The sequence below is a fragment of the Oryctolagus cuniculus genome, chromosome 4 (genome assembly GCF_051225735.1).
Source record: "Oryctolagus cuniculus isolate XC-2025 breed Fujian yellow rabbit chromosome 4, ASM5122573v1, whole genome shotgun sequence".
NCBI classification, from domain to species: domain Eukaryota; kingdom Metazoa; phylum Chordata; class Mammalia; order Lagomorpha; family Leporidae; genus Oryctolagus; species Oryctolagus cuniculus.
Window position 1 is genome coordinate 5,694,799 of NC_142870.1, and position 24,714 is coordinate 5,719,512.

General features: G+C 47.8%; 1 protein-coding gene across 5 annotated transcripts in view; it reads left to right on the plus strand.

Annotated features, from left to right (window-relative positions):
* The first annotated feature begins 7,820 nt into the window (after positions 1–7,820).
* Positions 7,821–24,714, plus strand: part of LCA5L (lebercilin LCA5 like) — a 55,713-nt gene continuing 38,819 nt past the window's right edge. For 2 of the 5 annotated variants that reach the window (XR_016232235.1, XM_051833557.3), the window contains exons 1-2: positions 7,821–8,531; positions 13,315–13,458. The gene's annotated coding sequence lies outside the window, so the exon portion shown is untranslated. Of the gene's footprint in view, positions 8,532–13,314; positions 14,224–19,819; positions 23,209–24,714 lie in introns of those variants that run through there. The other 3 variants (XR_016232236.1, XM_089330532.1, XR_016232234.1) reach the window with 3 other exon arrangements.

The window sequence follows — 24,714 nt, forward strand, 5'->3', positions numbered from 1 at the left end:
CACATCCTGGACGCTGCGGCAGAGCTTTCTCTGTTCTTTCACCTCCTTTCCCCATCCCTATTATACATAAAGTAACTGATGTGTGTGCACAAGGGTATTGCGGGTTTTTTTTTTTCTAACTAAATGACAAATGGTATATTTTCACTAACATCAAATGGAGAAGGAATGGGTAAAAACACTGGTTCTGTGAAAATATCCCCTTCCTCCATGAGAGGCATGCTCATTCAACCCTCCATATACAAGTTAGTTATTTTACTCTGTTTTAACAACAACCAAAACACACACACACACACACACACACACACACACAAATCCTTGCAGACTTTGTTTGATTGGAGAATTTGTTTTTTCATTTATTATTGTAAAAACATGAGCAATTTTTTGCACGTAGCTGTTACATGTACAGCAATCTGTAAATTCTCAAAAAAAAAAGAATCCTAGACAAATTTCCCTTCAGGTTAAGAGTCTTGTTGTTGAAATAAATTTCTTGTTTAAAAAAAAAAAGAATTTTTCCCTTTGCCATCTTTCCTCTTCCCTTCCCCACTCCAGCACCACCTCCCTCCTACTGTGAAGGTTGAACTGTGTTGTGCAAGTGGGTGCAAGACCCACCCTGGACACACGAGGTGCCACGCCAGGCCCCACAGGATGGTTTTCGAACTTCTTAACACAAAATGTGAGATGGCGTTTCTTACGGAGAGGAATCCTCGGCCGATAAACTGGACTGCTCTCTCCAGGGGAAAGCACAAAAAGGGGTGACGGGGGACCCTCCGAAGAAAAGCACCCGCCGTGCAAAGCCAGAGGCCATCACCGACGTGTCAGGCTGATATGACGGCCAGCACAGATCAGAAACCTGGAACTGGAGAGGCTCTGCAAGAACAAGCCATCAGGGCTGCCAGGGAGGGGAAACGGCTGGCAAGCGCCCAGGAAGGCAGCAGTGGCTGCCGCCGAGGCTCCTAAGCGCAAGGCCTTAAAGCCTGTTTCTGCTGAGTCGGTGGGAAATATGAATGGGCACATCAGAGTTGAAAATTAAGATCTGACGATTTAGAAAAAGAATAAGGGGGCCGGCACCGCGGCTCACTAGGCTAATCCTCCACCTAGCGGCGCTGGCACGCCGGGTTCTAGTCCCGGTCGGGATGCCGGATTCTGTCCCGGTTGCCCCCCTTCCAAGCCAGCTCTCTGCTGTGGCCAGGGAGTGCAGTGGAGGATGGCCCAAGTGCTTGGGCCCTGCACCCCATGGGAGACCAGGAGAAGTACCTGGCTCCTGCCATCGGAGCAGCGCGGTGCACCGGCTGCAGCGCACTGGCCGCGGCGGCCATTGGAGGGTAAACCAACGGCAAAAGGAAGACCTTTCTCTCTCTCTCACTGTCCACTCTGCCTGTAAAAAAAAAAAAAAAAGAATAAGGGAGCCAGCACGAGGCTCAGTGGGTTAAGCTGCCACCAGCAATGCCTGCATCCCATGGGGGCGCCAGTTCATGTCCTGGCTGCTCCACTTCCAATCCAGCTCCCTATTAATCCACCAGAGAAGAGCAGTGGGAGATAACCCAAGTGTTTGGGCCGGGCCTAGCCTTGGCTGTTGCAGCCATCTGGGGAGTGAACCAACGGATGGAAGAATCAGCACTCCAGTATGGGATTCTGGCATGTCAAGCAGTGGCTTAACCCACTGTACCACCATGCCAGGCCCTCTCCCAAGACATTTAAACTGGTGATCATATTTTGCTCTAAGTCACTCTCATTTTGCTAACAATCAATTGTTATATCAGTTCACATATTGAAGCAGGATCTCTTCCTATCATTTTAATTCTGTTAAATCTTTGGCTATAACATCCCCCAAAACAGCTGGGGCATTTTTAAATCCTCATGGTAGCAGAGTCCAGCGATATTGCTGATTCATATGAGATTCCGGGTAGGTCCATTCAAAGGCAAATTGTTCTGGAGATCCTGGGCTCAGAGGCATAAAATACAAGGTATCCTTTACATTTTTTTTAAAGATTTATTTATTTTATTTGAAAGTCAGAGTTACAAAGAGGGAAAGGCAGAGGCATAGGCAGAGAGAGAGAGCTTCCATCCGCTGCCTCACTCCCCAGATGGCCTTGATAACCAGGGCTGGGCCAGGCAGAATCCAGGAGCCAGGAGTTTCATCTGGGTCTCCCATGTGGGTGCAGAGGCCCAAGGACAGGTGCAGAGGCAACATTCCCGACTCCTGTTAATACTGAGGCCAGGCCTCATTCCAAAGGAAAATCGCCCGCTCTGGCTTCCTGGGCCCACAGCCAAACACACTCTGATTCTGTAGAAAAGGCAGCCTACAGCGCCAGCAGGGACTGAGGCAGCGTTCCCTAGGCCTCCGGTGACCAGGGAAACGGGAGCGCATCAGGTCCGGGAATATCGTGCCTCCAACCTCAGGTGGGTTTTCTCCTCTGCCAGGCTTCTGTCACTCAGAAACACCCTAAGAGGGCCAGAGGGATCAATGACTCTGATCTGCAGAGTCCAAGCCTTCATCTGCTATGCCTGCATCCCATACTGGAGTGTGGGTTTGAGTCCTGGTTGTTCCACTTCTGTGACAGTGTCCTGCTAATGCGACTGGGGACGCAGCCGATGATGGTCCAAGTACTTGCGTCCCTGCCACCCACATGGAAGACCTGGTAAGAGTTTTAGGCTCTTTTTTCAGTCATTTGGTGAAGGAACCAGTGGATGTAAGATCTCTCTCTCTCTCTCTCTCTCTTTCTCTCTCTTTTTCCTCTCTGTAACTCTGCCTTTCAAATAAATAAATCTTTAAAAAATTTTTTTTCTTTTAAAATCTGTTGTTTTGGCAAGTTCACCAAAGAATTGAACTTTGCTTAGTTAATTAATCAACAGCAATTAACAGAAGCTAATAAAGAACAATAACAGCAGCACACTAGGCAGGGCAGACACACACATAAACATGCACATTCGAGTGTTCACATTTAACCCATTTGACCAGAAGTGCACTTCTCCAGGCATGACTCTCCCGCCAAGAATCAAGGCCTTTGTTATCCAGTCCCTCAGCACGTGGAGACGAATGTCCCCCCTGAACAGGATTCTCTTCCCTCAGGGATCAAGCCAGGCTCCCTTGCATGACTCAAAGCAGAGGGACATTTAGAAGGGCGGCTGTGTATAATGGAGGATCATTACAGAGACGTCCTTGTGCCCAGAAGTTTTCAGATGCAAAAGAACTTATGCCAAGGGTTCCGGAAGACCCATGGCTCCCTGTGAGTCACGTCCCTGAGAGAAAACTCCTTAGAGAGCTGTAGGCCTCCGCTCCTGTGGTCAGTCTCCTGCTGCCAGGAAGCAGAGGCCCAGGAGAGCTGCCCAACAGGCAGCCCTATCTCGGGTGCCAAATTGTTGTGGGACTAGCACAATGAGCCCGTCACCTGATGCCTTCTGTAGCCAAACTTGGAGACACCAGCTTTCTGCAGGAGAGAGTCTGTTATTTGCATGGCAAGCAAAGGAGGTAAGAGCTCTCACTCCTAATTACCTTGGCCTGGACCCCAAAGAGAGGCTTTCATGGATACAGAGGCAGAAGCCAGGGACATTCGAGATGAGGGCCTGCACTTTAGGTGACGTCCTTGGTACTTCCTTGTCTTAGCTGTACAGACCCCGGTAGGGTCCAACCTTATGAGTGTTATGAAAAGCTCAGCCCCTGTCCCCAGTACCAAATACAAACAATGAGGAAAAGATTTTGGGGCGAAGGAAAGCAAACGTTTAATCTGCAGACTACTGGTACAGAGGAAATACGGCCGCAACCAGAGACAAACTAAGGAAAGTGGACCCCCGACACTAACCCAGAAAAGTGGCTGCTGCCAACTATCTGGTGAAGCAGCGGTGCATGGTTACCTTGTCTAGGGAGGGAAGATGTCCTAAACTCTGCTTCTGTAACTCCCGTCAGAAATCTGTCCCATAAATTTGCCCAGGTACCACTTTTATAAACATACTGGATCCACTGACCATTGGAAGTGTGGTCCTAAGTCACATAGGCTGCAATGTAAGCCCACCAACACTGTAACGGCTAAGGTATGGTGCTGGTGGACCTATAAATATTGTAAGAAACTCAGGATTGATGCTCAGTTCTCAGGGACTGATTCCCACGGAGCTCACTGGCGTTAATAAACTGCTCTGGATCCTCCACTGTCTCCGGTGCCTGTTTGAATGAAAGGAGTTTTCCCACCCCAGGTTTTTGTAACACCAGGTCTCAAAGACTACCACTCTGCTGGATGAGGGTTCTGGGGGGCATATTAAGGGGCTACAAGGAAGGGAGTGCAGGCACAGCAAAATCACAAAAGAGCAGCAGGCCTATGGTATCAGGCACCAAGGCTTGGTGTCATGGTGGCCCTTGAGGGGCACAGGCAAAGAGATTGGATCTACCCTTGCCAGGTCCTCCCGCTCAGCAAAAGAAGATGAGATAAGAAACAAGGCGATGTGTGCCTGAGGACATGGGCACGCTGGAAGCCAGCAGTCCAGCCCTGAAGCATCAGCTTCCCAGCTTTGCATGTAAGTAATAAAATTGTCTGCTTGTGTTATTGGATAGCTGATTACATGATCATCATAGGATGTACACTTAATAACATATCCTATGTCAGGCAGATAATTACACGAGTGGCTGGGGAAAGGCCAAAGATCTTCCCCCAGGGGCCAGCGCCGCGGCTCACTTGGTTAATCCTCCACCTGCGTTGTGCGCATCCCATATGGGCGCCAGGTTCTAGTCCCAGTTGCTCCTCTTCCAGGCCAGCTCTCTGCTGTGGCCCAGGAGGGCAGTGGAGGATGGCCCAGGTGCTTGGGCTCCTGCACCCACATGGGAGACCAGGAGAAGCACCTGGGTCCTTGTCGCTCCCCCTCTTCGTGGAGGAACGACACAGGACCCTGCGCTGTTCTTTCGTCTGCTCGGCCCTCCCCGGGTTTGCTGCTGGTTCTTCCCGGGTTGGCTACTATCCCTTCCACCTCCGTGGAAGGGCAGTTCCCCCTGCCACATTCCCCACTTCCGCAGGGGAGCGGCACACCGCCGGCCGGCTCTCTCGGGGACTGCACAGGTGTTCGCCCTAGATGTTCCCCTTAGATGTTCCCGGTGCATGCCGTCTCTCTCCTCCTTTATAGTCCTCCTCCGCCAATCCTAACTCGGCTGCCCACACGCCGAGTACGCTGCTCTCCAATCAGGAGCAAGTCCTACAGTTTATTGGTTGAACTGGAGGCAGCTGTGTAAAAGCTGTTTTCTTCTCTCCCAGCGCCATATTGTGGGAGAGCAGATGCATAGAATAAGTCTTAATTCCAGTAACTTAGTCCAGTCCGAACTGCTCCCCACAGGTCCTGGCTTCGGATCAGCGCAGAGCCGGCCATAGTGGCCATTTGGAGGGTGAACTAACGGAAGGAAGACCTTTCTCTCTGTCTCTCTCTCTCTCTCACTATCTATGTCTCTACCTGTCAAATAAAAAACAAACAAAAGCTTCCTCCAAGAGTGAAACCAAGGATCCTGCTCTTGGCCAGGACCCACCCAAGGCCTCCCACTTTGCAATTTAACTTGTGGTTAAAATGTTCTGATAAAATGGGAGCTCAGTCACACCCAAAAAGTCTAATTTATAGCCACATGTGCAGAGAGAACAAAAGTATGCAGCTCCCAGATGTCAATCACAGGTGCCAATCATGAGCACCACAGCCATATCACCAGTGAACACCTGAAGCTTTAGGGATAAAATCCCTGAACCATGAAGAAAGTGTGCCACCCCTCCTGCCAATGGGCCCCTTCCTCTCTTGGAATGTACTTTAATAAACGTTGTTTTATTAACCCTACTTCCAACTCCCTATCAACGAAAAAGAATAGAGGTAAGCCATCAGCCAGAGGTGACACTTCACTGGCAGCCTTGGTGATTTATGTATGCTCTGTCCAGAGTAATGATTTCCTTCTTTAAAGAATTTTTCTCTGAAAACAAAACAAAACAAAACAAAAAACAAACAAACAAACAAAAAAACTTGTGGATCGACCCTAACATGGCTGAAGGATTTCACAGAGGAAGGAAAGGGGGAGGGGAGGTGCCCAAGGGGAGAAAAACAAGTTGCAGGTGGTAACAAGGCTGAGGCATTTGTTTTCCCGTTAGCAGGGGAAGCAAAAGCAGGCCTTGGGGGAGAAGCTGGGCCTTCTCCTTCTGTGGGTTGCTGTTACCTGAACACCAGAAGGGAAATGTTCTCTTAACAACAAACTCACTCTCAATACTGCCCTGGAAGCACCACCTGCCACCAGACTGGCAGGTCTAGGGTGACTTGTCTAAAATCTGGCTACCTGGAGATGCTGTCAGCCTACCACCACCACCAAACACCAGCACCACCCAGCACCCACCTTATACAGATAACTCACCACCTTCTAGAAAAGTATCAGATACCCTCAGTTTTAGGATACTCAGTCAGCAGATGGAGAAAGGGATGGGGAGGGAAGGCTTTGTTCTAACCCATCCCTACCAGAAGTAGATTAAACAGTCTGCCTTAAAAGAAAGTGCCTGTTCCTCTTCCATAAAAACTGAATGCAGAAACTATAAAGGGAAATGTGATAAACCTAACTATACAGAAATACCAAAATGCATTGTAAACAACAATCTGGAGGAAACATTCCCAGCATAAGAGGGTACTTCAAACAGCTGGTGGAAAATGGAATTAAAAGATAAGTTTATGGGTGCAAGAAAAAATTTGAAATCCATGCATACAGGGGGTCTTCCAAAAGTCCATGGAAAACACGTATCATGAAGAAACTACACATAGATCTCAAAATCACAAAATAAGGAGGAGCGGTTGTAGAGAAATAACACTGCAACCAGAGACAAAGGAAGGAAAGCGGGCCCCCGACACTAACCCAGAAAAGTGGCTGCTCCCAGTTACCTGGGGAAGCGGCTGTGCGCAGTCATCTCACCTAGGGAGGGAAGATGTCCTCCTAAGCTCTGCTTCTGTAACTCTGTCCTATAAATCCGCCCCAGGTAGACCCACCGACCATCGGAAGTATGGTCCTAAGTCATGCAGGCTGCAACTTAAACCCACCAATTAAGGTTTGATGCTGACGAACCTATAAACATTGTAATAACCCCAGGGTGTCAGCTATGTCTCAGGAAATGCCTCCCACTGGGCCCACTGGTGTTCATAGACTGCTCTGGCTCCTCCACTGTCTCTGGCATCTGTTCAAACAAGGCAGATTTCCCACTCCGGGGTTCTGTAACATGACCACTAAAGTTGTGAAATCAATCTCAATCATTCTTATAATCAAGTGAATACAGCTAAAGATGCCAATTTTTGACAATAAAACGTGCACAAAAAAGTTAAAGGAAGAAGAAAATCCCCAGCGTGGGAAAGGATTCGAAACATTTGCCCAAAGTCAATTCCCATCCCAATTCAGAAAGCCTCAAGGTGGACACACGCTTCAATCCTGCAACTGCACGTGTTGGCATTTGTTCTGCGGAAACAGGGTGACGTCAAAGATCAGCCTACAAGGATTCCAACATGGCATAGATACAATGGCGGGGAAAACCAAGGAAGTGGAGAAATGGAACCGACACCCTGTGTTTGTCAACTTCCATTTTAAATCTTTGGAGGTCAGCATTGTAGCATGACAGATCAAGCCACCGCCCACAACACCAGCATCCTGAATGGACCCCTGGACCCCCATGGGAGACCCGGATGAAGCTCCTGCCTCCTGGCTTCAGCCTGGTCCGGCCCTGGCCATTGCGGCCATTTGGGAAGTGAACTAATGGATGGAAGACCTCTCCAAAACTCTTCCTTTTAAAAACTGTCAAATGAATAGGAATTACAGATTACTACAGCTTCAATGGTTTAGAATTTACATGAGTGAAGTTGGACATCTTTTTATTTGATCATTGTTTAGATTTATTTATTTGAAACTCAGAGTTACACGAGAGAGAAGGGGAGGGCTCTTCCTTCTGCTGGTTCACTCCCCAAGTGGCCACAATGGTCAGAGCTGCGTCGATGGGAGCCAGGAGCTTCATCAGGGCCTCGCACGTGGGTGCAGGGCCCAGGGACTCGGCCATCTTCCACTGCCTTCCCAGGTGCATTAGCGGGGAGCTGGATCAGACATGGCGCAGCCGGGACTCGAACCAGTGCCCATATGGGATGCCGGCCCATTTTGTTTATCTAGGTAGCCCTTGCCTGTGGAGTCTAGACTTTGCATTTGCTGAGTGCTTTATTTAGTAGAGCCATTAAGCCGTTGCCTATCATGTAAACTCAACACGTTCCCTGGCCCGTGCTCGCGGTCCACCCGCTTCCCACGCACCGCCCCGGCGTCTACACCCGCTGTCGGCCCCGGCTCCTGAGCGCCCACAGGCGCGGTCACCACAGCCTCACGGGACCGCCCGCACGACGCACTCGCGGCCCCGCGCTCGCGCCCCGCACGACGCACGCGCGCCGCCACGCCCTGCCCGCGAGTGCGCATGCGCCGCATCCCAGGAGGCCCCGCGCGCGCGTTTCCGGGGCGACGCTCGGGATCCCCGAGGCTGCGGGGCTGGCGCTGCTGCGGGAGACGCGCGGAGCAGGTAACCGCCGCCGCCCGCAGCCCGTTGGCCGGCGCAGCCCGGCGCTGGGTCCTGCTCAGTTCCGTCCGCGGTCGCCGGGCCCCCAGCGCCGGCCCTGCCCGGCGTGGGCCTCGCCAGCCGGCCGCGCCGGGGTCGGTGACATGGGCCCCGGAGCGGATTCCAGAATGGTCTCTCCCAGCCCCTGCGAAAGGGGTTATGTGGATTTTACCTTCCCAGGTGCATGTTTTTAGCACACGCGTGGAGAACGGCAGCTCTTAGGTGGAGTAGGCAAGCTTGTGTTAAGCTCCAAGTCGAACGGTGCCGCCGGTGTCCGTGCCAACCGCCTTGAGACCGCGCGGAACAAAGAATCCAGAACCTTCCCCCGGCTGGGGGAGAGAGGGGGGCAGTAGTGCAGGAAGTCGCGCTCTGCGCCCCCCCCCCCGCGCTTTCTCCTTTTTAGAGAAGCACCAGAGGGGGCAGTTGAAATGGGCACAGATGGCCAGGCCTGCGCCGAGGTCCTTGGTCCCCCCACCTTTGTTTGCAGTCTGAGCCCGCATCCCTCTGAGAGGCGGACTTGTCAGGGATCCCAGACTCCCCGTCTCCTTCTGCACCCCACTGCGGCCTGGCGTCCACCCTCATCTCTGGAACAAAACGCCGGTGATCGGACGTCCGCGGGCCGCGCCCGCTTGGGCTCTCGGCAGCACTGGGCGCTGCTGTCCCCATCTCTCTTGCACACCGGCTTGCTTTGGCTTCTGCCAGCAGCAGCAGCACCGCCCTCGCCTGCTTTCCAAGTGCCCTCCCGAGTCGCCTTCCTCTTCAGGCCTCCCTGATGGGGGCACTTCCAGGGCTGGGTGTCTGTTCTCGGTCGGCTGTCCCCTGGGCCCCTCTATTCTGACACGAGGCACAAAGCCGCGCCCACAGCTCCCAGTGCCGGGTGTCTGCCCCTGACTCTCAGTTCTCCCACCTGGTCTCCTCTCCTGACCCCGCGTCCAGCTAGCGAGCGAGCGGCGTCACTCCTGACGTCACTCAGATACCTCCAAATCAGCGTGCACGAGGCAAGCCATGCCCACCACCCAGCCCCAGCTGGGACATCTCTCACCTAAGGCTAGGATTTCTCCTTGACCGTCTCCCTCACCCCAGCATGCAGTGGATCACCAAGCCCTGGTGCTGTCTCCTGGGCACCTGGCGCATCTCCATGGTCCCTGGTCCCTGTCCCTGTCCCTGGTCCCTGGTCCAAGCCGCTGCCCTCGCTCAGCCTCCAGCACAGCTGCACTGGCTTCCCTGCTTCACCCTCGGCCTTCCTCCTCTGCAGCCGGAACAACCCCGCCAGAAGGCAGAGCGAACTCTGCCCGGCTTCCCCAGCCCTGTCTCTTGCTTCCTGCCAGCTTCCCATTGCCCTTGGGTTAACGATGGAAATAAGTATGCTCCAAGTCCACCCCCACATACCTCCCTACACCCATCTGGGAGCTGGCCTCTGTCACTGGGCCTCCCCTGCCCACCAGGCCGCGGCACTCTTCTCTCTGCCTGCAGTGTTCTCCCTCTTCTCATGTCTAGTCAGTTCCCTCTGACCCTTTCCATCTCAGCTCATCCTTTTATTAAGAAAGGATGAAAATTCTAGTTAAAAAAAAGATGAGATAAACACTGGATATTAACAAGAAATGTGGCACAGGGGAGCTAAATGTTGGCAGTCCTGAAGTGACCTGGGGCCTTCCCGGGACTGGCACAGCCGCACGTGGCCTTAGCCACCACTTGGTGGAAGCAGAGAGACACAGCTGCTTAGCCTGAAGGAGCATCTGTCCAGGGTCAGTCAAATAAATTCAAGCTTTTCATCAAAAATAAATACCCACATAAAAATTATTAAATGGTCAAAACCTACATAGCTAGTCTATGGCCATCCTAATTTTGAACATGACATATTTTCTTATTCTCAAATCTTGAAGTTTCTGGCATACAGAGGAATATTTCAGTTATGAATTTTGATGGCTCAACCAAGGCTTAGAAATCATTGCAAATCAACTAATTTCTTACTTTAATCAATTAAGGCCAAACAGCTTATTGGATTGGCAGAGCTGGGAATATAACTCTCATATCTTATCTCACAGTCCTTTTCCTTCCTTGGCGTACTGCTACTCTTTTTTTTTTTTTTTTTTTTTAAGATTATTTATTTGAAAGAGTTACAGAGAGGCAGAGGAAAAAAGAGAGGTTTTCCATCCTCTGGTTCACTCCCCCAAATAGCTGCAATGGCTGGAACTTGGCCAATCTGAAGCCAGGAGCCAGGAGCTTCTTCTGAGTCTCCCACACAAGTACAGGGGCCCAAGGACTTAGACCATCTTCCACTGCTTTGCCAGGCCATAACAGAGCTGGCTTGGAAGTGGAGCAGCCGGGACTCAAACCCGTGCCCATGTGGGATGCTGGCACTACAGGCAATGGCTTTACCTGCTGTGCCACAGTGCTGACCCCCTGCTACTCTTAATATTTTTCCTCCATCAATATTTAGACTATCCAAACTTCTGAAGCAAAAAATTGGGACACACAGTCTTAAAGGTAGATAAAATGTTTGAAATGGTATTCTTGACAGCTCTAGGAGTTGCTCGTCTTACCTGTAGAAAACCTTGTTACTAAGCAAGGGCAGATCATTTCTATTCATTTAACATTCTGTTTAACCTTGGGTCAAAGAGTTTGTGTTAATGAGCTCAGGCCTTTCATTCTATAGGAAGACACTGAGCTTAGGTCTGGCTGATGTTTCCTCCTGACAGACTTCGGCTGAGCTGCTGGCAAGGTCACAACAATGACACTGCCTTTCTCAGTGCCCAGGGCCACGCGTGAGGGCCACCTGTCCCACCCCCAGCTAACGTGATCTTTGATCACCTGTTCAAGTCGCCTGTTTTCCTGTGTATTTGGTTTGTATTTTGGGAAGTGATGTTCTGATACCACTGCAAATCAATCTCCTTATCAACTCACGTTCACTGACCTTTAGCATCCAGTGGCAACTCTCACCTGTTTGAACCACCTCGATGTAGTTTTTAAACAGGAATTAGCTATTTCTGCCACTCCTGTACATTTATTTTCAGTAGTTGTTTCTATCATAAGAAAGTGCTTTCTCTTCCTTTGTCTTTTATTGATTCATTTATATTAGTATGGGCTCATGGATTCCTGTTTTATTCAGTGGGTTGTAATTCTAAATCCTCATTTATTTGCGAGCTCAAGATATCTTAGATTTGACCAGTGAGTGCTTCCTCAAGCCGACTCCTTGACAGCACCAGGCTTATCTTGTGCTTTGCTCCCTCTATCTGATACACCTCTCATTTCTTTGTTGTGTCTAATGGCATTGACTGGTACCTCCAGGACCATGTTAACAGCTGTGATAATAGGCATCCTTTTCTTAGTCCTTATAGCAGTGTAAATTAATGTTTCACCATTAAGCATAAGGCAAGTGTTTAGTGTAAGATATGTTTTTATAAATAATACTGGGAAAGCATTCATTAAGAGCATTAAGAACACTTGGAGTTGGGTTGACAAGAGTGAGAAGTGGTATGGAGACAAAGCAGTGGATTTGGAGACAGGAATTAACAAAGCACAGAAGCGCCCTGAAAACTGATCAGTATTTATTGAACACTCCTAGGCACTGGAGATTCTGCAGTCGACGATGCAGTCAGAAGTACATACAATTTATTAATTAAATGTGTATTGTTAGATGATGAAATGTGCTAAAGACAAAAAGTAGGGAAGGGAATAGTTGCGTTATCAGCCTTTTGTCATAATCAGATAGTTGAGATATCTAGTTTTGTGACGGAAGATGTTTATTTAACTCATAGTTTTGGAGGTTCAAGTGCAAGATCAGTAGCTCCACTGGTTTGGCTGTGGTGAGAGCAGCAGATGGCAATCACAGAGCACATGGCGGGGAGGCCTCATGTGGTGAGCCAAAAGCAGAGAGAAAGGGTAGGCCCAACTCAGGGTCTCCTAACAAGCCTCTTGTGAAACTCCAGAGATTACATAAGAACTGCCTTCCAAGGGCAGGCCCCCAGGAACCTAAAGCCCCCCTTGTAAAGGTTCTACCACCTCCCAGCAATGGCGCCCTGGGAAACGCGCCTTTAACGTGGGCCTTGAGGGCCACTCACGTTCAGACCGTAGCAGGAATGTAGAGAAAGTTTAAGAAAAAGAGGGAAATTTTGCATGTCATGTTCTTGATTTATCCACAGAATAATTTGGATTGGGAAAGACAGTTGCTACCATTTGAGCTAGATTGTCCTTATGAATTTATTATAACTTCACTAAAGAATGTACACCTTTAAGAATCAGGATTTTTCTGGTTGTAATAATAGCCAAGAATCTGATGATTCATAAGACTGATTGTTCAGCCAAAGGAATACATTTCAGCATTTAATACTAAGTCGGTTGATGTCAGTGCTTCTAAAAATAAGATCCAGTGCCCACCAGTAAGTACCTACCAAAGTCTTCTGTTACTTTTGTCTACAAGCAAGAAACACAAAATCCAAAAACTCCTAATTATTTGTGTTCAACTTTGCACTGGAAAGAAAGAGGAGGCAGGTGAGTCCAGGGTTTTTTGTTCTGCCTAAAAAAGTGTGAAAGGCACTGCTGTGTATGACTCTTCACAGTTTGCTTCAGCATAATTACAACCAAGAACTCCCTAATCAAGAGAGAAAAAGCCTTAATGTGTGACGTATAGAGCAATCTATGACAAAAATGAATGTATAAAAATTAATATTGCTTCAAAACATTCTTATATGTATGAATATGTTTCTTTGTGAGACTGTAACATTTTCCTTTTGTGATATCGTTTTAGGTTTTTTGAGATATTTTCTTTACCAAGCCATGTCCAAAAGTACTACTCTGAAAACCTCATAAATACTTCAGTGTGAAGAACCCTCCGCTTAGAACAAACATTTTGTCTTCAGACATCTTAGGGAAGTTTGGTAAAGAACAGCAGGTACGCAGTTATTCGTGTTCAAACAGTTTAGCGCATGTTTATCTTTTGTCTGCCTGTGGCAAAAGCAAGATGGAAGACAACTGAACGTAGTATTCGAAATGATTCATATGCGCGCTTGATCTTCAACATTCTTACTCCTGATTCTGTAATAACATTAACACAATTTAAAGGTTTCTTGTTCTTACGAGCAGCCATCCCCCTCACCATGGTGCGTTCCGACACAGCATAACATGAACCTGGTTCCATCTTCCCCCTAGAACAGTGTTTGTGATTGTGGGCCGCGTTTCTGGGTCATAACAGCAAAGAAACAGCCATAAAATCTTTGGTGATAGGGACACAAAATTATGCTTCAAGTGAGGTAAGATAGGCTTTCTATTGTAAACCCTGGTTGTTCAAAATGTAGACGCTGCCAGAGGAGCCTGATCTGTACACTGCCAGAGCCAGCGGGCTTATAGCGCTTCAATTACATGCCCAACACCTCGATCAAGAACCTGCGAGAGGCAGACGTGGCCATCTTCACTACTCCAGTGCCTGGGAGACAGAGTGGACACTGATTAATTAATCAAGCACATTGGGCGGTTGGCCTAAGAACTGGATTTTTTAGTAATGCACCACATAGTCAGAAATCCATATTTGTGGAACCCGCATGCTTTTTTATTGATAATAGTGAAGCATGGCCCGTTAACACAGGATTACTCTAAAAGTTTCATCAGCTTGATAGTGCAATTACAGGCCTGACACTCATCGCCAATCAGTGTTTAACAGGTAAGTGACAAAACTGGTATTTAACAAGATAAATGCTGCAGAGAGCCACTTGATGTATGCATTCAGGACCCCTCTCATGGCTGGCTGCAGTGGTAGCCAAGAATTATACTTGGTTTTACTTTGGTTTACATTGCTGATAATGCCTCTCAAACTCAGGTTCATGAAAAAGAATGGAGGGGCGGGCATTTGGCACAGCAGTTGGGACACCACTTGGGACCCACATCCTATGCTGCAGTACCTGGCTTCTCTGCTTCCCATCCAGATTCCTAGTAATCCTCACCCAGTTAATGACTCAAGTACTTGGAACCCTGCCATCCACATGTGGGATCTGGATTGAGTTCTGGGATCCTGACTTTGGCCTGGCCTAGCCCTGGGTGTTCGGGCACTTGGGAGTGGACCAACAGATGGAAGATCTCTCTCAGAAGTGAGAATCTTCTAGTTACCTAGTCTTTGAAGTGACACCTGAATCGCACTGCAGTGCAGGGGATTAGACAAGCACTGGAGAACTAGGAAGTGGGGAGCCCTCAGAGCCCTCTTAGAAGCCTCCTCTTAAAGGACTATATTTGCCTCAGAAAGATGAGGCCAGTGTCACTTCCATTGTAATTGTCTTCACCGCCACTGGGGCTCAGTGCTCCGGGGAGGGAGGAGTGATGGGAGGAACCGCTTGGTTCCCCCAGCTGAGTGACTGTCTACAGGTAGCTGATCCTCACCACCCACCAATCAGGAGGACGCTACTTAGGCCTCCTGTTAGAGAATCCAATAGGAAGCCACTGGAGTGAAGAGACTAATGCTCTTGGTCTGTATCTGTGGAAACTGAAACCTAAGTCAGATGCATTTCTTACAAGTTTAGCCAATGAATAACCAACAACTAATCTCTAGTTACATACCTAGGAATTTTTGCCAGAATTGTTAAACTACAGCAACTGCAAAACTAACCAACCAGTTATTTCTTGGCTTCCTCAGTTCCCTTACAAAATCCCTTTCTTGAAACCCCTCTGGCAGAACCCCAAACCTCAAAGCATAGTTGGGTATTAGTGTCACCTGATCCATGAACTGATGTTTGTGCAAACTAATTTTTAATATGCCTTACTTTAATTGTTAAAAATCTCTGATAACCAGCTAGGAGATGAATTTTAGTCTTCAAGGCAGTGCCTGACCACCCTTTCCTAAACTCAGATCTGAGTGGTTCTTAGGGGAAGATTCAGAAGTAGAACTGATTGGGGATGGTTAAGCATTATTTGTCTACTCTAGTATGTGGTCCCTGCTCATACTGTTCAATGGGATGTCTGCTCCTCAGCCTGGGTAGAGAAAGGGTGTTCCAAGTAGACGTTCCTTGGACTTTTTTTTTTTAACATTTATTTTTATTTATTTGAAAGAGTTACAGAGAGGTAGAGACAGAGGGAGAGAGGTCTTCCATCTGCTGGTTCACTTTCCAGATGGCCACAAGGGACGAAGCTGCGTCAATCCAAAGCCAGAAGCCAGGAGCTTCCTCTGGGTCTCCCACACGGGTGCAGGGGCCCAAGGACTTGGGCCATCTTCTACTGCTTTCCCAGGCCATAGCAGAGAGCTGGATCAGAAGAGGAGCAGCCGGGACTACAACCGGTGCCCACATGGGATGCCAGCACTTCAGGCCAGGGCGTTAACCCACTGCGCCACAGTGCTGGCCCCTCCCTAGGACTTTAGTAGATGCCCCAAATGACTTCCCTCATTCTCTCTCACTCTCTCTGTCCCTCCCTCCTCCTTTCTAACTCCTCTTCCTCTCCATTCCCTTTTCCTTTCCCTCTCGCTCTCCCCTCTTTCTTGTCTCCTCTCTTCTCACTGGCCCCAGGACTCACTTCCCTGGGTAGCTGATGGATAGAGGGGAACTTCCTCAAATGATAAAGGGCATCTGTGGCAAAGCTATAGCTGGCATCATACTTAGCAGCACAGACTGGATTCTTTCTTCTCAAGATCCAGACAAGGAGGGATGTTGGCTCCCACTACCACTTCTGTCATTGTGCTGGAGATTCTGGCCCCAACAATCAGACAAGAAAAGGAGTAAGAGGCTCTGAATCAGGAAGAAAAGAAAAGTTAAACTCTTTATCCACAGGAGACATGATAACCTGATAGACTCTACAGAAAAATCTAGAACTAATGAGTTTAGCAGAGTTGCAGGAAAGGTCATCATTGCAATATTAGTTGTATTTCTATCTTGGCAGCAAACAATTAGAAATAGTAATTAAAAGACATTACCATTAAAAAATATGACATGAGGCAGGCATTTTAGCCTAGCAGTTAAAATGCCTGTGTCCCATCTGAATACCTAGGTTTGATTGTTGGGGTCTTAGCAGTTCTTGGCTGCTAATGTGGACCTGGGAGGCAGTGGGAATGGCTCAAGTAATTGAGTTTTGTCACCCACATGGAAGACGTGGGTTAGTTCCTGGCTCCTGGCTTTAGCCGCCAGCTGTTGGGGGCATTTGTAGAATGAACCAGCAGATGGAAACACACACACACACACACACACTCTCTCTCTCTCTCTCTCTCTCAGTGTACATGTACGTGTGCCTGTCTGTGTCTCTGCCTCTCAAATTAAAACAAAACAAAACAAAAAAAAATGTTTAATAACATTCTTAGGAAAAAAATCTTAGAAAAGTTGTAGAACACTTATATACTGAAAACCAAGGAACACATTAGAGAGCACAGAAATAAACCCACACGTGGAATCTGAGTTTTTACAGCGGTATATAGGCGATTCAGTGAAAAAAGTAGTCTTCTCAACTAATAATGCTGGAAGAATTGGATATCCATATACCAAAAAAAGATACTGTAATCCATAAAATTAACTGGAAATGTATAGTAGATTTCAAGTAGAATTTAAAACTTCTAGTGGAAAACAAGGAGAAGATCTTTGTGACTTCAGGTTATGCAAAACTTATTTTTAAAGCAACTTTTTGACTACTATTAGTTTTTCAATTCTTTTTTTGTTTGTTTGTTTTAAAGGCAGATTAACACACAGAGGTTTTCCATCTTCTGGTTCATTTTCCAAATACTTGTAACAGCCAGAAATGGACCAGGCCAAAGCCAGGAGCCCAGAACTCAATCCAGATCTCTGACGTGGGTGGAAGGGGGGACGCAAGCACTAGAGCCATCATCTACTGCCTCCCAGGTGCACTTTAGCAGGAAGTCAGCTTGGAAGCAGAGGAGCCCAGACTTGAACCAGGCACTCGTACATGGCACATGGGCACCCCAAGTTGCTTCTTAACCACTGTGCCAAACACCTATTCTGGAAAAATTTCTTATATATAACCAATAGGATGATCCTTTTTTTTTTGACAGGCAGAGTGGACAGTGAGAGAGAAACTGAGAAAGGTCTTCCTTTTACCATTGGTTCACCCTCCAGTGGCCACTGCAGCCAGTGCACTGCGCTGATCTGAAGCCAGGAGCCAGGTACTTCTCCTGGTCTCCCATGCGGGTGCAGGGCCCAAGCACTTGGGCCATCCTCCACTGCACTCCCTGGACACAGCAGAGAGCTGGCCTGGAAGAGGGGCAACCAGGACAGAACCGGCACCCCGACCAGGACTAGAACCCAGTGTGCCGGCGCCACAGGCAGAGGATTAGCCTATTGAGCTTCGGCACTGGCCAGGATCATCCTTAAAAGAACAAATTAATGGGGCCGACACTGTGGTGTAGTAGGCTAAGCCTCTACCTGCAGCGCCAGCATCCCCTATGGGCACCAGGTCATGCCCTGGCAGCTCCACTTCTGATCCAGCTCTCTGCTATGGCCTAGGAAAGCAATGGAAGATGGCCCAAGTGGTCAGTAACCTGCACCTGCGTGGGACACCCAGAAGAAGCTCTTGGCTCCTGGCTTCAGATCAGCCCAGCTCCATTGTGGCCATTTGGGGAGTGAACTAGCAGATGGAAGACCTTTCTGTCTCTCCCTCTGTCTGTAACTCTGCTCCTCAATTAAATAAATAAAATCTTTTTAAAAAATTTGATAATTGGGCTTCACCAAAATTAAAAATGCCTGTTCTTCAAAAGAATTTTAGAGAATGAAGATACAGGCTGCAGATGGGGAGAAAATATTTGCAAAACATTTATCTGATAAAGAACTTATAATCAGAATATATGAAGAATACTGAAAACCCAACAGTAAGAAAACAAAGCAACGAGCAGGAATTGTGATACAGTAGTAAAGCCACCACTTGGATGCCCACGTCCCATCTTGGAGTGCCTAGGTTCAGGTCCTCGCTGCTCCTGACTTCAGCTCCCTGCCAGTGAGCACCCTAGGAGGCAGCAGGTGACAGCTCAAGTGCTTTGACACCATGGGGTTCCACACTTCTGGCCCCGCCTTGTCTGTTGCAGGCATTTGGAGAGTGAACCAGTAAGTGGAAAATACCTCTCTCTCCTTCCTTCCCTCTTTTTCTGTCTTCTTCTGTTGCCTATCAAATGACTAAAACTGAAAAAAGAAAACATGCAGTCTTACTTATTTTAAGATTTTTTTATTTGGGGCAGGCACTGTGGCATAGAGTGTTAAGCCTCCACTTGTGATGTCGGCATCCCACATAGGTGCCGGTTCAAGTCCCAGCTGCTCCACTTCCAATCCAGCTCCCTGCTGATGAGCCTGTGAAAGCAGCAGAAGGTGGCCCAGTGCTTGGGTCCCTGCACCCACTTGGGAGCTGCAGGAGAGGCTCCTGGTTCCTGGCTTCTGCCTGGCCCAGCCCCAGCTGTTGCAGCCATTTGGGGAGAGAACCAGCAGACAGAAGATCTGTCTTTCTTGCTCCTTCTTTCTCTGTATCTCTGCCTTTCAAGTAAAATCAGAGCAACAGAGAGAGAGAGAGAGAAACGGAATCTTCCATCTGCCGGTTCACTCCCAGATGGCCACAGTGCCAAAGCAGGTCTTCCACCCGGGTAGCAGGAGCCCAAGGACTTGGACCATCATCCACTGCCTTCCCAGGTGCATCACAGAGCTGCATTGGAGACAGCAGAATGAAACTGGCATTCTCATATGGGATGACAGCAGCTTAACCCGCTGCACCACAACAGCTGAACCTAATTTTCAGAAAATAGGCCGGGGCCGGGGTTGTGGCATCGCTGGTGAAGCCACCACCTGTGGCCCCAGCAGTTTGTGTCCTGGCTGCTCCACTTCTGATCCAGCTCCCTGCTGATGTGCCTGGGAAGGCAGTAGAGGACGGCCCAGGTGCTTACACCTCTGCACCCACATGGGAAACCTGAAGGAAGCTCCTGGCTCCTGGCTCCAGACAGGCCCTGCTCCGGCCATTGCAGCCATTTGGGGAATGAGCCAGAGGGTGGGAAATTCTGTTTCTCTCTCTCAATCTATTCTCTCTATTCTCTCTCTCTCTCTCTCTCTCTCTCTCTCTGTCTCTCTGTCTCTCTGTAACACTGCCTTTCAAATAAATCTTTTTTAAAAAAAGAATTCTGTCTCTCCCTCTCTCACTGTGTAAAATATTACTACTATTACTAATAAAATAGGCCAAAGTCTTTAACAGAAATTTCACCAGGGGCTGTTCTTGTGACACAGAAGGTTAAGCCGCCACACAATGGTGCCACCCCTAGAGGAGCACTGTTGCCTATCCTAGCTGCTCTGTTTCCAATCCAGCTTCCTGCCAATGTTCCTAGGAAGGCAGCAGAAGATGGCCAAGTACTTGGGGCCCTACTATCCATGTGGGAGACCAGGATGGAGTTCCACCCTCCTGGCATTGTGGCCATTTGGGGAGTGAACCAGTGGTTTGAAGATCTCTGTGTCCCTCCCTATCACTCTGCCTTTCAAATAAATAAATCTTTAAAAAAAAATTTTTCCAGGCCGGCGCCGTGGCTCACTAGGCTAATCCTCTGCCTTGCAGCGCTGGCACACCAGGTTCTAGTCCCAGTCGGGGTGCCAGATTCTGTCCTGGTTGCCCCTCTTCCAGGCCAGCTCTCTGCTATGGCCCGGGAGGGCAGTGGAGGATGGCCGAGGTCCTTGGGCCCTGCACCCCACGGGAGACCAGGAGAAGTACCTGGCTCCTGCCATCAGATCAGCGCGGTACGCCAGCCGCAGCGGCCATTGGAAGGTGAACCAATGGCAAAGGAAGACCTTTCTCTCTGTCTCTCTCTCTCTCTCATTGTCCACTCTGCTTGTCAAAAAAAAAAAATTATGGCTTTTGCATACAGATGCTACTAAGCAATATTTTTAAATGAATGATCCACTGATACACATCATAACATGTGTGAATCTCAAAATAATTACACTGAGTTCAAGAAGCTAAACCAAATAAAAGTACATATAGTATAATTTACATAAAACTCTGGAAAATGCACACAAACCTTTAGTGACAAAAAAAGCATTGGTCACCTGGGAAGAGAGAGGTGCAGGAAGGCAGGATTCAGAGAGGCTGGGGAAGCTCTGAGGGGCACAGGTGTTTGCTCTCTTCCTGTGATGCTATCACACGTATGTGCATATATCTAACTTTAAATATGTGTAGCTTATTAAATCGCATTTATACTTCAATAAAAGGAGTTCTAAAAAACAGAATGGCATCCAAAAGCCTTAGGAATTAGTTTTCTTGTGAAATATATACCTTCAGTAAGCCAAATAAATTTACACATTGGCTATACTAAAAATGACCATTTAAATTTTGGTGAATTACCTACTAAATTCATGTAAGTGTTGATATGATTGTTGCTGGACTGCTTTTTATGAAACCAGTTGGTCCTAGTTTTTGTTAGGACCGTTTGTCAAAGACTATGCTATTTTTATTAAGAACAATTGTCTTTCTATTTGTTAAGACAAAAGCACCTAAAGTTTACCTAAAACTGATTTTTAGTGACATAGTAATTTCTGGCAACTCACTGATCCAGCCTTCCTAGTTGTAAATACATTATTTCCAAATGATATAGTCTCTATGCCAAATAAACTTCTAAATTTAGTAAACAACTAAACAACTTCTAAGTTTAGTAGGTTCACAAAAATTCAGTGTCTTAAGCTAGGGATCGCAATGCTAGTTAGGATTTCTAGGTATTTGTGTTTCTTTAGTGATAGGGTAGATGAATGAAAGCAGCACATGACCTCAAGTTGCTTGTAGGTTTTTTCCTGTGACAGATGAGGTTATTGTGATCAATAACAGAATAACTGCCTCTTACCATATGTTTTAGAAATAGATAAAAGCAAACTGACAGATATCTACTAGCAAATCGATGGCACGCATGAAAACAAACATGCTTACAGTAAGATCACATTTTGCTAGATCCTGAGAAGACGCTCTGTAGCATTCGGTAATATGAATTACCGAGCAGGCTTTCCTGTTGTGCACAGTTTTTCTAATAAGGCACACACTTATTGGAACATTTTTTTAAAGATTTATTTATTTATTTATTTATTTGACAGATAGACTTACAGACAGTGAGAGAGAAAGACAGAGAGAAAGGTGTTCCTTCCGTTGGTTCACTCCCCAAATGGCCACTACGGCCGGTGCGCTGCGCCCATCCGAAGCCAAGAGCCAGGTGCTTCCTCCTGGTCTCCCATGCGGGTGCAGGGCCAAAGCACTTGGGCCTTCCTGGGCCACAGCAGAGAGCTGGACTGGAAGAGGAGTAACCAGGACTAGAACCCGGCGCCCATATGGGAAGCTGGCACCACAGGCGGAGGATTAACCTAGTGCGCCATGGCGCCAGCCCCGGAACATTTTAAATTTTATGTGATTTCAGAATTTTAAAGGAACACAGTTACTAACTCCAACTTTTTTTTTATATTTATTTATTTATTTGAAAGTCAGAGTTACACAGAGAGAGGAGAGGCAGAGAGAGAGAGAGAGAGAGGTCTTCCATCTGATGGTTTACTCCCCAATTGGCCACAACAGCTGGAACTGCGCCGATCAGGAGCCAGGAGCTTCTTCCGGGTCTCCACACGGGTGCAGGGTCCCAAGGACTTAGGCCATTTTCTAGTGCTTTCCCAGGCCATAGCAGAGAGCTGGATTGGAAGTGGAGTAGCCGGGTCTCGAACCAGCGCCCATATGTGATGCCGGCGCTTTAGGCCAGGGTGTTAACCTGCTGCACCACAGCGCTGGCCCCAACTCCAGCTTTAAAAATCTGCAAGTGACAGGTTGTGGTGCAGCAGGTTAGGCTCCTTTATCAAAGTGTCTGGGGTCCCTCCTGCCTCTGCTTCCAGTCCACCTTCCTGCTAATGCACACCCTGCAATGGCTCAAGTGCTTGGGTTCCTGTCACCAGTGTGGGAGACCTGGATGGAGTGCCTGGCTCCTGGCTTCTGCCTGAGCCAGCTATGGCTATTAAGAGCACTTGGGGAATTAACCAGCAGATGGAAGACTGCTCGCTCACTCGCTCTTTCTCTCCCACCCACCTCTTTCTAGGTGGCTCTGCCTTTCAAATAAATAAATTTTTTTTTAATTCTGTAATTTACAGAGACCCACAGGAAATGGTACTTAAGGGGACAGTTCAGCCATCATAGAGGCTTATGGCTCTTGCAAATCCACAGAGCAGGGAGCAATAATACCTTCAAATCCACCACCTTCCTTATAGCTTACGCCATGAGGCCTTCCATTAGGGTGCATTTTCATCTGATTTGGGAGTGAGGTGATTTAGAGAGTCTTGTTTATTAAGTCTTATGTGTCTCTAATGGCTTTCCACTTGAATTGTTTGCTTTTTTCCCCATTTCATAAATTTTTATTAAACTCTGAGACGAGGATGGCTAGCTCTCTAACAAACATGAGCAACTAAAGCTCATTTTAGAAAGGAAAAAAAAAGCTCATGTTAGCCTTTTGTGAGCATATGATTCAGAGGGAATCCTTTAGAAAAAAACGGAATCATAGGTGGAGGCAGTCACTTTCTGAGCACTCAGCATTCTAACCTGGGAAGCGGAGAGCACCGCTCTGCCACAGCTTTCCTGGTCCTCATATCCCCCTTGTTTCTGTGGTGTCACGTACCGAGGGTAGACAGTAACCTGAAAGATTAAGGGATAAGTAGAGCCTAGGATAGAAATAAAACATTGAAAAGCCAAATAGCAAGGAATTCTCTTAGGCTTAATCCAGGTTTTAACAATATTTTAATGTTACCATCATTAGTGGGTTGGGTCAAGTTATCTTTATTTTGGGTCAAGCAGTGTGGGGTAGTGAAAAGAACTTTAAAGGCAAACTGACCAAGAAACTCATTTCTCCCACTCACTGGCTGTGTGACCTTAGACAACTTACTTAACCTTTCTGAGCCTTAGATCACTCACCTGTAGAACAGTTAATAACACCTGTTTCACAGTAAGGTTGTCATGCCTAAGCAAGCTAATGAAAGTGGAGCTGCTGCTTTGCTTGGCGAACAGATGATGATGGTGAGGGTCGTGGTCATCCATGGCAGCAGTGTGCTAGGCCTGAAGTTACACAGGGACAAGACATTGTCTCTGCATCTGGAGTTTTCAGTCTGTCAGGATTATTCAGACAGTTGTCCCTGATAAAGCAGTTGATGGGGAAACCATGAATCTTGGTTGCATCTCTCACATGAAGACACCAGCAGTGCCCATGACAGTCCTTATGTTTGTCCCAGAAATGCTTTTCTTTTTTTATTTATTTATTTTTTGACAGGCAGAGTGGACAGTGAGAGAGAGAGACAGAGAGAAAGGTCTTCCTTTTTTTTTTTTTTTTTTTTCCATTGGTTCACCCTTCAATGGCCGTAAGGCTGGCACGCTGCAGCCAGCGCACCTTGCTGATCCAATGGCAGGAGCCAGGTGCTTATCCTGGTCTCCCATGGGGTGCAGGGCCCAAGCACTTGGGCATCCTCCACTGCACTCCCTGGCCACAGCAGAGAGCTGGCCTGGAAGAGGGGCAACCGGGACAGACTCCAGCGCCCCGACCGGGACTAGAACGTGGTGTGCCGGCGCTGCAGGCGGAGGATTAGCCTAGTGAGCCGTGGCGCTGGCCCCCAGAAATACTTTTCCAAGAGGGCATACTAGTATTGGTTGAGGCCCCACCATGTGACAGGTATTTTCACAAACACTACCTCATTTCCACTTTTAATTACCCTACAGAATCAATGCTGCTACTCACATTTTACAGATGGCCGAGAGCAGTTAAGTGACACACAGATCTAGATGCAAACCCAAGCCTGCCAACATTCAAACTGCCTGTCACCTTCTACTCCTTTGCACTCTTCCACTATTATAGCTGTTGGCTAATTTGTGGATGCAATGTGAAAAGAAAAAGCTCTCAAATTGAGCCTCTATCTAAAAATGGTGGTGTAGGCCTTCTCCAAGGAGTGTTCTAAGGTGGGAAACAGGAAATGAAGAGGAAATTTTTATAGGGCTTGAGGAGGAGAGATCACTGAAATCTAGCTTGTGTCAGCAGCAGCTGGCCAACAACCAAATTCCTGCACATTATCGACCATTGTTTGGGCAGTTTGTATTTATAATAATGGATGAAGAAGGAGTCGGGCGCTGAATTCATGGGCAAGAGTGGTGGGCACAAGGACCAGCAAAGCTCTGAAGACTGTCATGGGCCTGTCAGTCTCTTGCATCAACATCT